Here is a 15,133-nt window from a genome sequence, read left to right as displayed (position 1 = left end):
TGTCATGTACTTCCCCTCCCCAAGGGCTATGCTTCAACCATTCTTACTTTAAATAGTAAAATTTGTTATTGTTGTGGAGTTGGCAGAAAGAGAGTAGCGTATGTGCAAACTTGTGTCTCTACATCCATCCGAGAGGGGCAGCTGTAGCTCTAATATGGTCTTTCTTTCTTTGCCAGCAGATTAGAAAAGGATTATGGAAAAGAAGGATACCAAGGGGAAGCATCATTTCATGTCTGTACTGAGGCAATACTCCAGCTGGCATCAGTTACTATTTACTCTATGTTTTACATGTGGGATCAACAAAGGAGATGTGAAAAGAGAGACCAGGAAAGCCTGGAAGTAGAAAGCATATTGTCTGACTGTTTTCATTCTTTTATATTTAGTGTAGTGCCAGTCTGCAAGACAACTACAGTACACACAGGAAGGATGGATTAAGAATTTGGGCACTAGCCAGCATTCATGTTTCTGCTCCACCACAGACTCTCCATGTAGCCTTGGGCAAGCTATTCAGGGCCAGATCTGAAATAATAAGGTGTGACCACACCAAGAAAAGAAACACTGTGAGAGGGACCATCAGGTGAGTTGTGACATCTCCACAGACAGTACAGAACCATGAAGATGCACAACTCAGGACTGGGTAGAGGGAAAGCTGGTGTAGACTTCTCGAAGTTGGATACTTCTAGATAACATGGCAGAAATACGGATATTTCCACATCAGACTTCATTGCAAGGCACAAGAAATACCAGACAGATAGAAAACAGGGAAAGCAGGTTCTTAAATCCTAAACTATGATCATGAAAATCTCTGTCCTACAGATTCTTACACGTTAAAGGTCTTGCATTTTTTTAAATTAAAAATTCCTCAGGCATTCAAAAGTTCCAGTTATACATTTGACTCCAGATAGATCTGTCCTGGCTAGGCTGAGAAACATTACACTCATTCTGTGCCCAAGCCTGGCTGGTGCAGAAACCATCTCTGTGTCTCATGTGGGAGATCATTCCCTTAGGTCTTCTCAGACTGTACCTAACACAGATCAGTGGGATTGAGTTGCCCACCAAATGCAGTCATGACAACTGTTTGTTTGGAAGCATGACTTAAAAATAACAGGCCCAACATTGTGCAGGATGGAGCACTCACATGGGTTCCACCCCATGGCCCAGGGCTGGTGTCACCCAGCCTCCATGTGTCCCACATACTCAGCCGGTGTCCTCACCACTAGGCTGTTCTATCCCACCTCTGGAAACGGTGTCAGCATCCAGGAAGAAATTCAAGATCCACTGGGGTGGAGAGAAAGTATGTGTGAGAAAACACACTGCAAAATATAAAACCTATGGAATCAGGGAGTTATGGGTTATAAAGGCTAGCACACATATGAGAAAATTCCCACTAATGTCCCAATTTAGGTACCTGAGTTCTCTTTTTTTGTTGTTTTCACCTTAAACTCAGTTGCAATCCTTGGGACATAGACGCTTGTAAAGGCACTTGATAATTGCTGCAGGTTTGGGCTGAAGTCTCTTTCCAAGGAAAGCTGTTGTGCCAGGTAACAACAAGTGACATATTTTAAATCAACTACGTTGGGCCTCTGAAATTCAGGGAACTCATTTGAGAGTTAGAGTGAAAGACAAGCTCCACTGTATATGTTTTTACTGGGGAAAATCTTTCAGTTGTAAAATAGTGAGTCATCTCCTAGGGCAGAGAAGAAGTACAAATCAGTGCAAGTCTTAAAACTTGTTAGAGAGCATGGCACCTACACCAGGGAAGGCATTACACAAATGGACATGAGATGAGTTAATAGGTCCTTTTTTCCTCCATTTGAAATATATGATCCAGAAGAAAATATGCAAGCATCAGGGCCACCTCCTACAACCCAATTATTCAGAAAGGGTAAAGTCCAGGCTCTGCCACAGAGAAGCACTTAGACTTTCTCATCAAAATGTGACTCTCTGGCAAAGTGAATACTCTGGGAGGTCAAATGCATTACCACTCAGTGCAGTATCACTTCCAACAGCCTGAATGAAGGATTAACGAAGATGACTTGACATTTACCTAGATTCGTGTGCAGCTAATAAGGTTGATAAAAGTGCTCCATGAATAATTTATATTGGGTAATTCACAGATGGAAAGATTCATCTTCTTCCCATAAGCAGAAGGGAAGGGGGAGGGTGGGACGTCAGGCAGAAAAGATTGGTCTCTAGCTCCATAATACCCTTATCAGTGGAAAGAGAGGTCAAGACTTCTTGGTTTAGTATTATGGTTACTTCCATTAAGGAAGTAATTTTAATTACACAGAAGGTTACAGCCCCCCTTCTTTTTTTTTTGGGGGGGGGGGGGGGGGGGCGGGCAGGGTGGGGTGGACTGTTTGGAGTAATTAGCAAAACACATTGCAGCTGAGGTCCCTGTTGTTGGTACATGGAGGGGCTGAGCACAGTATCACAGTCACAGAACAGTTGAGCTCAGAAGGGACCTCTAGATATTATCTGCTCCAACATCCATGATCAGAGAAACACCAGTTACAAGCTATCCAAGAAAGTGTCCAGTTTGGTTTGAAAATTTCTAAGGATGGAGGCTCCACAACCTCTCCGAGCAACTTGTTCTGGTTCAATCACCCTCACAGTAAAAATATTTTTTTTCTTATTTCATTTCTTGTGTTTAAATTTGTGGCCATTGTCTTTTGTCCTGCTACTGGGTACCACTGAGAAGAGTCTGGCTACATCTTTTTTACTCCCTATCAGGTATTTAGACACATTAAAAAGATCCTCCATAAGGAAGATCTCTCAAACCAAAACAGCCCCAGCTCTCTCGGCCTTTATTCACTGAGAGATGCTCCAATCCCTTAGTCATCTTTGTGGGCCTTTACTGGATATGCTTGGACATATGCCCAAGTCTCTCTGGTACTGGGGAGGCCAAAACTGAACCCAGCACTCCACATGTGTCTTACCAATAATGAGTAAAGGAGAAGGATCACATCCCTCAACCTGCTGGCAGTGATCTTCCTAATGCAGCCCAGGATAATGTTGGGGTTTTTTATGTTGCTAGCTCATGGTTAACTTGGTGTCCACTAGGATCCCCAAGACCTTTTCTGCAAAGCTGTTTTTCATTTGGCCAATTCCCCACCATGTACTACTTCATGGGGTTATTTCTCCCCAAATGCAGGACTTTGCACTTCCTCTTGTTGAACTTCATGAAGTACCTGTCAGCCCATTTCTCCAGCCCATCAAGGTCTCTCTGGACAGTAGTATTCAGTCCACTTCACTGTCTGCTCATCCAGACCATACTTCATCAGCTTCTCTATGAGGATATTATGGGACACAGTGTTGAAAGCCTTGCTGAAGTCTATGGACAATGCCCACTGCTATCCTCTCATCTATCAAGTCAATTATTTAATTGTAGAAGTTTATCAAGTTGGTCAATCATGACTTTCCCTCTGTGAATCCATGCTGACTACTTCTGATGATTTCATGTGCTTTCATGTGCCTAACTATCCTAATGTCCTTCATGTGCCTGGAAATGTTTTCCGGGATTAGCTGCTCCATCATCTTTCCAGGGATCGAGATGAGGCTGGCTGACCAGTTTGTAATTCCCTGGGTCTTCCTTCCTGCCCTTTTTGTAGATAGGAGTGACATTTGCTTTCCTCCAGTCCTCAGGCACTTCTTCTCATCACCCCAGTCATTCAAAGATTATTGAGAGTGGCCTTGCAGTGACTTCAACCAGCTCACTTCCACATGTCCTTTTTTCTTAAGTATTCTTGAACGTGATCTACCCTTGGTGGAAGAGGTCCATTGGCCTTTATTTCCATACACTTGGAGTTGGCCTCCTTTAATCCTGTATTGTTGCTTACAAAGTCCACATCACCCTGCACTCTGCTTGCCAGGCTTGCCCACCACTTCCTCACTTGATTGCTGACTGTCATTTCGCAGAAGGGGAAGACTGAGGAAAGACAGAAGATATGGTGACCTTCTCAACCCAATGTTAACATCATCTGTTGTGGTGATATTTGGACCATGGATGCAGAGTGAGTCCTTGAGCTCTCAGGGAAAGGTGAATGTAAGCCTTTGGGGGAACACTTCCATATTCCATATTACAGTTAACAGGAGCAACCATTCACTCTCTCCTGCAGTTCATGGAAGGGGTGACAACTGCCTGTCACTGTACATCTGGTGTTCTTCAAAATTCTTCTTGTTAAACCTCACAGCTACTTGTGAGAGAGCTTAGAGAAAAAACAGCTTGCCCGGAGCTAGCATTAATGAGATTCATTCCTACTTGTGGCCATAGCGTTCTGATTCAGTTTGGAAAGCATTGCTGTGGGGTTTTGTTCATTACTGTGATGGGACCACAAATCAAGCACAACTTTCAGAAGGATGTGCCTAGATAATTTAATAATATCCCCATGAAGACCACAGTGCCCTTTAAACTCAAAAAGCTAGGTTGTACACAGACTAGAATAATTACCTTTTTAATTAGGACAACTCAAAGCAATTAGTTAAAGCAGAGCAAGAATGGGAAGTTTTTTGAACAAGACACTGTGTCCTTGCTTCTCCTTTTGATGTCAGTCAGCTGCACCTGTCATATTCTTCAGTTTTGAAGCCTTCTTGAGAAGATCAATTTAGTCCTAAAAGAACAACTCCCTCTTCCTCTGCAGATTTTCCTGTGACCTACTGCTTTTTAAAGGTATGCAGCATGTGTTACAACTTGAACAAACCAGATATCCTTTGCCATAATAGATCAGCTGAAAAGGCTCTGTCCTGTTGATGTGATATGGCAGCAAGCTGAGTTTCACCGGCAATCAAAATTCTTCTTTCCCCATAGCTGGGTTGATTTGTACTCCAGTGCAGTGTCCTTGAACGAACTGGCTCCGCATCTCCATTCATCTTTACATTAGAGCTGAATTTCAGTCTGAAGGTGCGCTTAAATGAATGGCAAAATTCCTCCTGCTTTCAACAGAAGAAAAATTTCTTCGCTTGAGTTGAATTTTGCTCAGTCAAGAGTTCACACTTGTCTTGGTAAATAGGAAAAGACATAACCAAGCTGGTGTGAGGGATTCTGGCCAAACTCCCTGAGGCTGCACAGAAGGGTTAAGTCTTCAGGGACATGAAGTCAGGACATCTGCCTCCAATGCTAGTCTGCTTTTAACTCAGTAATAAGGCTTGGGCATGCTTTGACTTTAGTAAAAGCGCACACAGCTCTCATCAATGTGAGTGACACTGTCCCTCTGCCACCATCACGGGACCTCAAAGAACAGTGAAATTGTTGGAGCTCCATAAAGGGGATCAGCACAGCCTGGGTTGTGCCCACAGACTGGTCGTGAGCAGATAATGCCGATATCGTTAAGAAAGGGAGGAGGTTAAACAATGCTCTGCACAAAAACTCTGAATTACATGGCTTCTAAAGTATGATATATAATTAGGGGCTGGAACACTTTTCTAGAATAAACTGTTGGAGGTACAGAGCCCTTCATGTGGTGATTTGTACTGCTTCAGTCAGCTGAAGCTCTGGCTCTTTGAATATTCAGAAACTGTGCGAGACTGAGACCGTGTCTGTCTGTATGCGTGACAGCCACTGGCAGCTGCATCTCCTCAGGGACACAGTTGTGGAATACCAGCTATTTAGTGCCATCTTGTTTGCTCAGTGGGCAAAACAGAAATCACTATGGAACAAACCCAAAACAAGCCTTTCCTCTCCTGAAGGATCTGGTGGTAGTGCACCTCTCTTATCTTGGTAGACCACCAACACGTGTAAGGTGAAAGGACATGCTGAATGTCCTCAGGAGACTGAGCCTTCTTGCACGCTGATGGATGTGTCATATCCCAGGCAAGGTTTCCACGCTGCTCTGATACTGCATCCAAGGCAAGGATTATTGTTTTTGTGTAAATTATGGCTGAATTTTAACAAGGATTTTAACTTCACGTTCAAGACTGAATTGCTTCTGAGTGCATAGGACTGAATGCAAAGGGACTTGAGATTCAGCTGCCAGAGTGGAGAGAGAAATGATAGTGGTATGGCAGAGAAAGGAATTCATTTGATGAAAACTGAAATAAATGAGATAAAGGAGCATGTTCACTTCATGCCATGTGAAAATTCCTCTTATTGAATAGAAAAATTAAATATTTCTAATTTGGAGCACCAGGAAAAAAAAAAAAAAAAAAAACAAATAAGAAATCAAGGACCATATTTCCTAACTGGAGAAGAGGAGATGTTTCCTCGCCCCAGCTGCCAGAGGACTGACCCTGGATGCAGGAGGCACAGATTTCACGCCTTTTATTTTTTGCTTTAGTGTGTAGGAAAGCTGCATCTCTGATTCCTTTATTCCTTCTGCTGTCAGGTATATGGGACATAGCTGCTTCTGTTACTAGTTTTTCAATTTGCTAGTACATTCTGTGTGTAGATATTAGGAGACAGGTATCTCATCTCCCATGTGAGTGTCCCAGCTTGGGTTCAGGGAATATTGAACACAAAATGGGAGCCCTCTGACAGGAGAATTTGAGGGAGAAAATGCCACTACAATACTCCTCTGAGGCTGCATACTCTGAAACAAGCAGCACATAGATGTGAAGCTAAAACTCCAGCCTCCAGGGAATAATGACGTGCCAGTGGAGGTATAGACAAGTCTGAGCTGGGGCTTACTAAAATCACTATATCATTTTCACTAAGACAGGGAAGAAAACGAGTTCAACAGTCAGAACAATTAATAATCAAACCTTATGTCAGGTGAAAGTTTAATTAGCAATGCCAGATGGAACTGCATCAACAGGAGGCACTGAATATTTCCTCTGCCTCACAGGAATATGCCACATTGCAGCTGCATGGGCACTCCTCCGGGACAGGGGGCTGAAATCTCTTCAAGCAGAAGATGGAATTGGATTTAGGTTTTCATCGGTGGGCTGATGGCATAAGCCCTGGACCATTGGTTAACATCTGCTGTGGCTGTTTTGCAACTGTAACACTCCTCTCTCCCCCCCTTTTTTCCATTTATGCTGCAGCTACTTAGTGAGTTGTCTAAAATCCTGAATAGTTTTGGGGAAAACCTATCTGATGCTTTTTGTTGGTAAATTAACTTCTTGTCCTTCCATTTCTTTTGTAGTTCTCAAGTTTCTTCCATGTAGGAAATATCCAAGGTATTGTAAATTTTTTTTTTTTTTAAAGCAACTCTTCAGTAAATAAACTGCATCACTGCAGACTGCTCACTTCCATATTGAGGAGGTGGAACTCATCTAATAATCATTACAGTACAATACTTCCCCTCAAAGCACTCCCAGGAGGCTCTCTTTATCTGGGAAAGGGTAATGGAATATTCACACCTAATCACCACGACACAGAAATACAGTTCTTTAAACGGGAAAATCAATTTTCCCTTAATATTTAAAACACTAACAATGTACTTTGCTGGAGCTAAGCAGTTAGATAAGATTATATAGTCAGTGCTGAGGATCAGGAGCATAGTGTCTGAAAGGGAGGAAGGCAAAAGGAGACATACTCTGGAGTTCAGTAATGACAACTGTTTGCCATTAAAAAGCAATTTATTAAAAAAAAAAAGAGAAAAAAAGATAAAAGAAAAAAAAGTGTTAGATGACTCTCCTCAGTTCAGTTCCACATGTAGTTAGTTTCAATTAAGATTTATTCCTATCATGCCAGTACAAAAACCCGAGAGTGTTATCCCTCAGGTTAAAGGTCTGCTTTGCCATCCTTTCTGATGTTAACAGGGCTTTCATCAGTCAGAGGTATCTGCTGGGATCCGGGACACACAGACCACTTCTCAGCACTCACCTGGGATTCTCATCTCTTTTTCCCTATAGCCCCACCGTAACTTTGTTTTGTAAGCCACAGTGATGGCAGCAATTCTGTCCCTTGAGATCACATTAGGAACTTCAACAGAAATTCATGTGATAGAAAACTGTCAACTAAACATTCCGTTTTTAATGAAAAGTATTTCCTTTCTTAGGGGAATTCACAATGTGTATTTAAAAAACCAAAACAAGCCCCCAAACCTAAACAAATTTCCATCTCAAATCTTTCATTTTCTTACATGAGAAAATCTATAGAGTGTGATTTCTTCTTTGTTTGGTTGTCTGCTTGTTTGCTTAAGAAAAAAAATCTATTATCCTACTAAATGAGACTATATATAAGGGAGAGCTGAACAAATCTAACCCATTTCTTCTGTGCAACATCCTTGTCTCTTGAGAATTAGTTATGTCCCATTTGTTCCTGAAATCATCCCACAGTGCTTCCTTTCTTCTGTCTTCTGTCTCTTTTTCTTCCTTCCTCCCATCCTTCCCCTTTTCCAAGGTCTGTCTAAAAAATCCAGCCCTGGGAAAATGTGGAAAAATCCAGCATTTGGTATCATTGTATCCCTGAACAGAAATCAGATTAAAACCTGAAGTTTAGTGATTCTATGGATGTGTGCATGTAATAGGAATGATTTATTGGATGTGTCAGGGGTCCCTTTAATCTTTAAATAGGAAAGCTATGAGGTGTAACTTGATGACTTATTAAGGAATGTCACACTACCTAAAAAGAGGATCACCATAAAATACTTAAACACACAACAATTTCTGGAGAGGGTCTTGTCAGAAGAATATCCTGACATACCATTTAATGGAAGAAAATAATTATTCACAGAATGTTAGTTTTGCTTTTTACAAATAAGTACAGTTAATTTTGTCATATCACTTGCTTGTGTTTACAAGCTTCAATTACTCCTTTAAAATTGCCCAACCTTCCCAGGGCACATGGATTGAAAAGGCATAATTTTAATGGGCTTGTAGCTAATTAAAAAATGTGTCATTCAGAAAGTGGCTGGAACATGGCATAAAAAAGTAATTACAGAACAATGCATCATGTCATGGACAAGTGGCTAAATGTGAGCATGTGCTGGCAAATATTATGTAGGAAAATCCAGCTCAAACTAGGCTCTTGCTTACACTCAGGACCCTGCATGTTTCATCGCATGGACATGAGTGGTGGATGTATTTTTGTTAACAGATAAATTTCAAGACCTGTTTTGCAATCCCTGCAAGGTTCTGCCTTTGAGGCCGCAGTACAGAGTGATCTCTGTCCTAGCAGTGGGCTTCTGACAAGCACGGTGTGGCAAACAACTTTCAATTCCCAGGGGCAGCATTTTGTGCAGTGAGCAGCAAGGATTTTTGTTCCTTGTCTGATGTTTTGTAGTACAGGCTGCTTGATCTCCTTGACTGCACCTACTAAGTATATAAACACAAGGGGCTTGACTAGTCTGCACCTGTATAGGCCATGCAAAATGTGCTTTCCTGAGCTAATAAAGGCTGCTGAGCAGCACTGAGGTGCCCTTGAACATGGCTTTCCATGTAGAAGAACAGTTTCAAACAGCAGCCTGGGTTTCAGCAGGCAGCTCACCCACAAAAGCAACCTGAACAAGAAAGGCTACTGAAAAAGATCTGGAAATGGTAAATCCTTTCAGGATCAGGTCCTGTCTGTGATGCCTTCCTACAGCAGTATCTACAACCCAGTCATTACGTTACTTTTGAATGGTGCCTTCTCACCTGAGCTATGTGTATGGTTGTAGCTGTATATAGCTATTGATGTAAATCACTATAACTCTTATTTACATTGCCATAACGACTCTGAGCCCAGAGGTGGAGCAGAAATGTGGTACCTGCACAGAGCTGGTGGCAGGGCTTGCTACAGAGGACACTGAAGGAGACAGGGAAGCTCAAGGAAAGAGTAGGTCAGCTTGTTGGAAAGGAAACAGAACAAGGTTAGTCTTATTTATTTGATTTCTAATAAGTGTCACAGAAAAGAAGAATTTTAGAAGGGATTTGTCGAAAAGTCAGTAGTCCGCTGTGGATCACCATAACTGAGGTTTCCAAATAGATGATGAAAGGAAATACTGCTGTATGGCTTGATTAGCTTAAATATTTTTGTGTGCTAACCTTCTTCCCTCCTGCTTTTCAAACTATTTCTACTTATTGCAGATAATTATTTTTCTTTCTTAACTATGCATATTGGCTTACACTACTGTAAAGATTAAAGGGTTTTTGGTATTTCCATTTAAAATCTTGTTAGAATTAACCTCAGTTGCATAACTTAGCAGTCAAAATAGACTCCATGCTAAACTCAGCGATTCATTTTTTTAAAAAGAAAATTAAGGATATCTATTTGTCTGCTTTTCAAGGAGAATAATCCAAGAAGAGGGAAAAAAAGGAATAAAAAAACCAAAATGTACCAGTACTGTTAAATTTATTACTTTTTTATAATTTCTTTTTCTTACATAAATTTAAATTAAATTTTTCAGGCTGTTAATCCATAATATAGACTATAGTCCTCTTTGTATTTAATTAAAAATAGATAGATTGGTATGAGAAGGATGATACTTTCAGAAGTACTCAATGCTGGCCAAACTCTGCTTTGATTGAAGTCAGTGGCAAAACTCCCCCAGAATCCATTAAGGACAGAGTAGAACATGGCTGAGCATTTCTGAAAATCCTACCCAAATGAAGTGTGGTAAAGGATCATTTTCAAAGCATTGCAAGGTGTTTAACATTACGGTTCCATTCAGTTCTGTTTATTCTCTTTTTTCGGCTAAAAAGTGGCTTGAACTCTTTAATATATACATCCCAGATAGATAGGTTTTGTGGACTTTAAAGGATTCTCTTGAGCTGTTGTGGTTGGGTTCAGAAATTCAGACTGGCTAACAGAAAAAGACATTAAAAAAGTACATAAAGAAATGGGAGACACAGCAAGCAGAGGTGTTTGGAAACTGAGATGAAACAAATAAATGCTGCGACAATGGATTTAGAAAGTTTTAATGGATTTATTATTTGCAACTGACACAAGCCTCTAAGGGCTTCCTCACCTCTGTCCTCTTGAAATCCAAAGTGAAAACCAGAAAGCATAGATGAACCAACCACGGCACATGAGTCTTGGTATAGAGTTGGGATAGAGGAACTATACTGCAGCATCAGAAAAGACAGTTCTACCAAGATCTTAAAAACTCCTAAAATTCACTGCAATTCAAAGCATCAAGGCTGGTGGGTCAATATTTCAGGCTAAGCTGTGCTTTCTACTATAGAGACCCATTTGGTTTACCCTTACTATTGGGGAACACATAGTGTGTTACAGAGGACTTGGTCCTGAGGGATCAGATTAAGAAGAAGATATAAAGTAAAAAAAATGACCTGGCGCTTGTATCCCTAACAGGCCAAATGCCTGTGAAAACATATGGTCCCTTTGCCACTGACGAGGCTGTAGGAGAGGCAGTTTAATGGGGCTCTGCACAGAAATTTTAGAGCCTTTCATACCACAGATATAAATGATACATTTCATCTTTATGCCACCCTTCTAAATCACAAAAAAGTAAATTCAGTTAATGCTGAAAGGCAGAATCCCTGAGCTGCTGCTTTGCTTTGCTATTTATAGTGTCAGGGCCAGCTCTGGTTTAATCTTCCGGGTGTAGTTCAATATATTTCTGACCCAACCAGGTAGAACGGAAGCCTTGGCTATATTTCCAAGCTCTCAGAGGTTTTAAGACAATCCCACAGCTTTCGCTGGAAGTAGTTTTTGTAGCATAATGATAAATAATCTCAGGGAGAGTGTAATTGTCCACAAGAAAACATCAGCTGCAGAGCAGAAAAAACAAAAAACAAAAAACAAAAAAAAACCACAACAAAAAACAAAACACAAAACAAAATTAGAAAAGGGATGTACTGACTTTATTTTTCCAGCAGATGTCTTTGGTGAAGTCCCTCCCTTCCCTGGCTCCATTTTTGCCATGTTAATTGTCATAACTATCCCCTATAGTTCCTTGGTAGGAGAATTGTAACAATTAGCCCGTGACTTTACACCAGCTGTCTTGGCATAGATGAGACAATGTGTTTTGGACTCCGAACACCTGCAAACCCAGTACATGGTGGATGTTTGGATGCTAAACCAAACAGCTGTTGCATTTCAGGCTCATTCTCTTGTGGGGGGTGAGGGAAGAGAGATGGAAAAATGTCTATGTGCCCAAATGCCATAATTTCCCCTTTTGAGGTTTATTCTGTGCATTCCCTTCCAGTATGCTGCATCCCAGCTGACTAAGGGATGGCCCTAGCAGTTATCTGGAGATGATACAATCTGTAGGGTTCCGTATGTTACCAGGCTTTGTGAGTAGCTCTGAGTAGCTAAACATAGTGGGGGGGGAGAGAGAAACAACCCCACATTTATTTTGATTTATTTCCAATTACTCCCTTTTCAGAGCTCTTAAAGGACAGTTCAGTTTGGTTTGTACACTTCTCGATTAGTGTAATCTGGAAGTTGGCAGTTAGCACTTTGGCAGTTTTACCCCAGTGAGTTTAATAACCAAATGAGAATTGCCGAGAACAGTGGTATCAAATTCACAGAAAGAGCCATGAATGCATTTTTTTATCCCGGTAACTGTTCAGTGGGATTATTCAAGAGATTTAAATGTGGGTGGCATCAATTTGAAATGCAGATGGTGTATCTTATTAAACACCATTTTAGCTATTTGTAGTGCTCAGAACAGTATTTGCCCTGAATTTAAATAATGATGTACAGTATTTGTTAAAAAACATGCTTGGGCATGTTTTGTTTAATTAGCGGCTTGAAATTTCCTAGCATATGGCTTGTCATTTGGTAAAAAGATATGCAATTATGAACTTCCTTGAAGTTTTACTATTTAAATACAAAATTAACTTACTATGTTCAACAGTTAATGGCAGGCCATTAAATATAGTATTTACTAAACAAAAAACATATAGGAGCAGCTCAGTACGCCTATGCCATCTGTACCTATAACACTGTACATCTTTTGGTTCATAGGAGATGGACTGGACCCAGTCTGCTCCCACAGTTCATTACCAGAGTTTTCTGCACGTCAGTGTAAACGACATCCGTCTGTTTATTATCTTTAAAGGCCTGGATGTTGCTTTAGAAACATCAATTTAATTTTTATTCTCCAGGAAAGCAAACAGACCATCTGCTTAGATATCCAGTACTTTCTGAAGTGAGGCAGATTTTTTTTCCTGTCGGATTTTGGATGGCCTTTTAAAGTTTTGGAACTTTTAGTTGCTTGCCTGTTCATTTTTCATCAAGAAATGGAAATGAGAGTCTGGAAGATTGAAGGATGATACATGTTTCTTTTCCCTGTAACTTACCTGCTTAGTTCCTACTCTTCATCACGACAGATGACTAATTCAGCATCTGACTCCCACCAGCTCAAACCAGTTCCTCCATCCACACCTTCATCATTCCCCAGTCCCAGCAGAGCTGATGAAAAGACTTGCCTCGGGCCTCTCAACCAATCGTCATTGCAAGCAATATTATGCAGTCAATGACTCACAAATTGGAGGATTCTCATTTTTTACTCTTGAAAATGACTTATCTTGGAAAGCAAAGAGAGAAGCAATGAAGCTGATGAAGAAATGTGAAAGGAATGACCCTCAGCCCGACACATTAGTTTCCTTCATAAGTCTTATTTCATGGCTTATCATACACTGCACTTCTGACACAGACAGCAGGATTCATCTCAGTGTATTATAGACATATAAATATGAGCCAGGCCCTCCTAAATTTAGTGTGTTATTTAGGAGACAAATAGTGTCTTTCAGGATTTTACCTCTTCTATACACTTCCCTCTGGAAGAGGTGAATGACAGCCCTGAAATACCTGTTTCTCTTCATTAACTATGAAGGGAGTGTAGGAATCTACAGCGTACATGTCTACTTCTGGAAATACAGGCTCCAAGTGCACAGTTCACAAAACATCACAGTTGGAATCTTGGTTGCTGACATCAGCTAAAAATTCCTGTGGATTTCAGGAAAGTCAGGTTTTCACTTTATTTCCTTTCTTATTAACACTATATCTTGGTTCAGTGAAAGCAAGATGCTCAGCACCATCAGAGGGAGAACCAAAGCCATGATCCTTTCCAGGATGAGATGCCAAGCAGATGAAAGAAGAAACAAAACACCAAGAAGGGAAAAAGGTAGGAAATCTGAAGCATTACCTCATATCTCTGTTTCCTTGTGGATGGTATTTAATCTTTTCACTTTAGCCATGGTTGACAATACCTTTGTTTCTAGTTTTTCCATCTTTTTTCCGACTAGTCTGACCATGGTATCCCACCATCTCACTGACCTGTTTTGCTCCCTCTTACTGTGACTTTTTCAGGTTTCTCTTTGTGGTTTACAGAGACGTGACTCCTGGCTTTACCACTGTGCTTCCTTCTGCTCACTCTTCAGTCTGCCTGTTTCACTCCCTTTTCTGATCACTCTGTGGTTTTTCTACCCCAGCTCTGTACCTCTATTACTTTTTACATAACTGGCTTGATCTCTCTGTCTAATTAACAACTTCCTTGTCTCCCAGCTCTCTTTTGATGAAGATGGAGAGAGCTTTAATCTTTTTAGTCATAGAACCCTGGGCAATATCATATACCAAAATGAATTAATGATACAAAAATAGATCCACGATATGCCCACTCTTTCTTCTTTTGTAATATAGAAAGTGACTTCCTCAAGAGGAATGTTTCTTTCATTGTTTGGGTTCATCTCTTTTTTTCCCTGCCCAGTAATCGATTATTTTTTGTAATTATGCAGCCAAAGAGTATGGAGACCAAGGGCAAGGTGCTCGGTACCGTGCACACACCTAACAGGCAGTGATAATTTCTAAGACCATCTTGACATCATTAAATTGATTAGTTTGTGAGATTCTCCATATAGAGAAGTTAAGTTTTTTCATATCATAGTATATACTGTGAACTGTGATCCAAACTGTTGTCAAGGCAGGCCAAAGTGTAAGGACTTTGGAGCAGGGGATTTCTACAACAGTGTGTGCATGAATATACCATGTCTACTTAAAAAGGGCTTTAAAGCAGTGGGATCTTTACACCTCATGCTTACTTGGATGATGCTTGAGAGAAAGAGAAGAGAAGGGAAGAGAAGGGAAGAGAAGGGAAGAGAAGGGAAGAGAAGGGAAGAGAAGGGAAGAGAAGGGAAGAGAAGAGAAGAGAAGAGAAGAGAAGAGAAGAGAAGAGAAGAGAAGAGAAGAGAAGAGAAGAGAAGAGAAGAGAAGAGAAGAGAAGAGAAGAGAAGAGAAGAGAAGAGAAGAGAAGAGAAGAGAAGAGAAGAGAAGAGAAGAGAAGAGAAGAGAAGAGAAGAGAAGAGAAGA

This window comes from Strix uralensis, chromosome 4 (genome assembly GCF_047716275.1).
Source record: "Strix uralensis isolate ZFMK-TIS-50842 chromosome 4, bStrUra1, whole genome shotgun sequence".
NCBI classification, from domain to species: Eukaryota; Metazoa; Chordata; class Aves; order Strigiformes; family Strigidae; genus Strix; species Strix uralensis.
The sequence above is the reverse complement of the archived record's forward strand: the minus strand, read 5'-3'. Positions refer to the sequence as shown.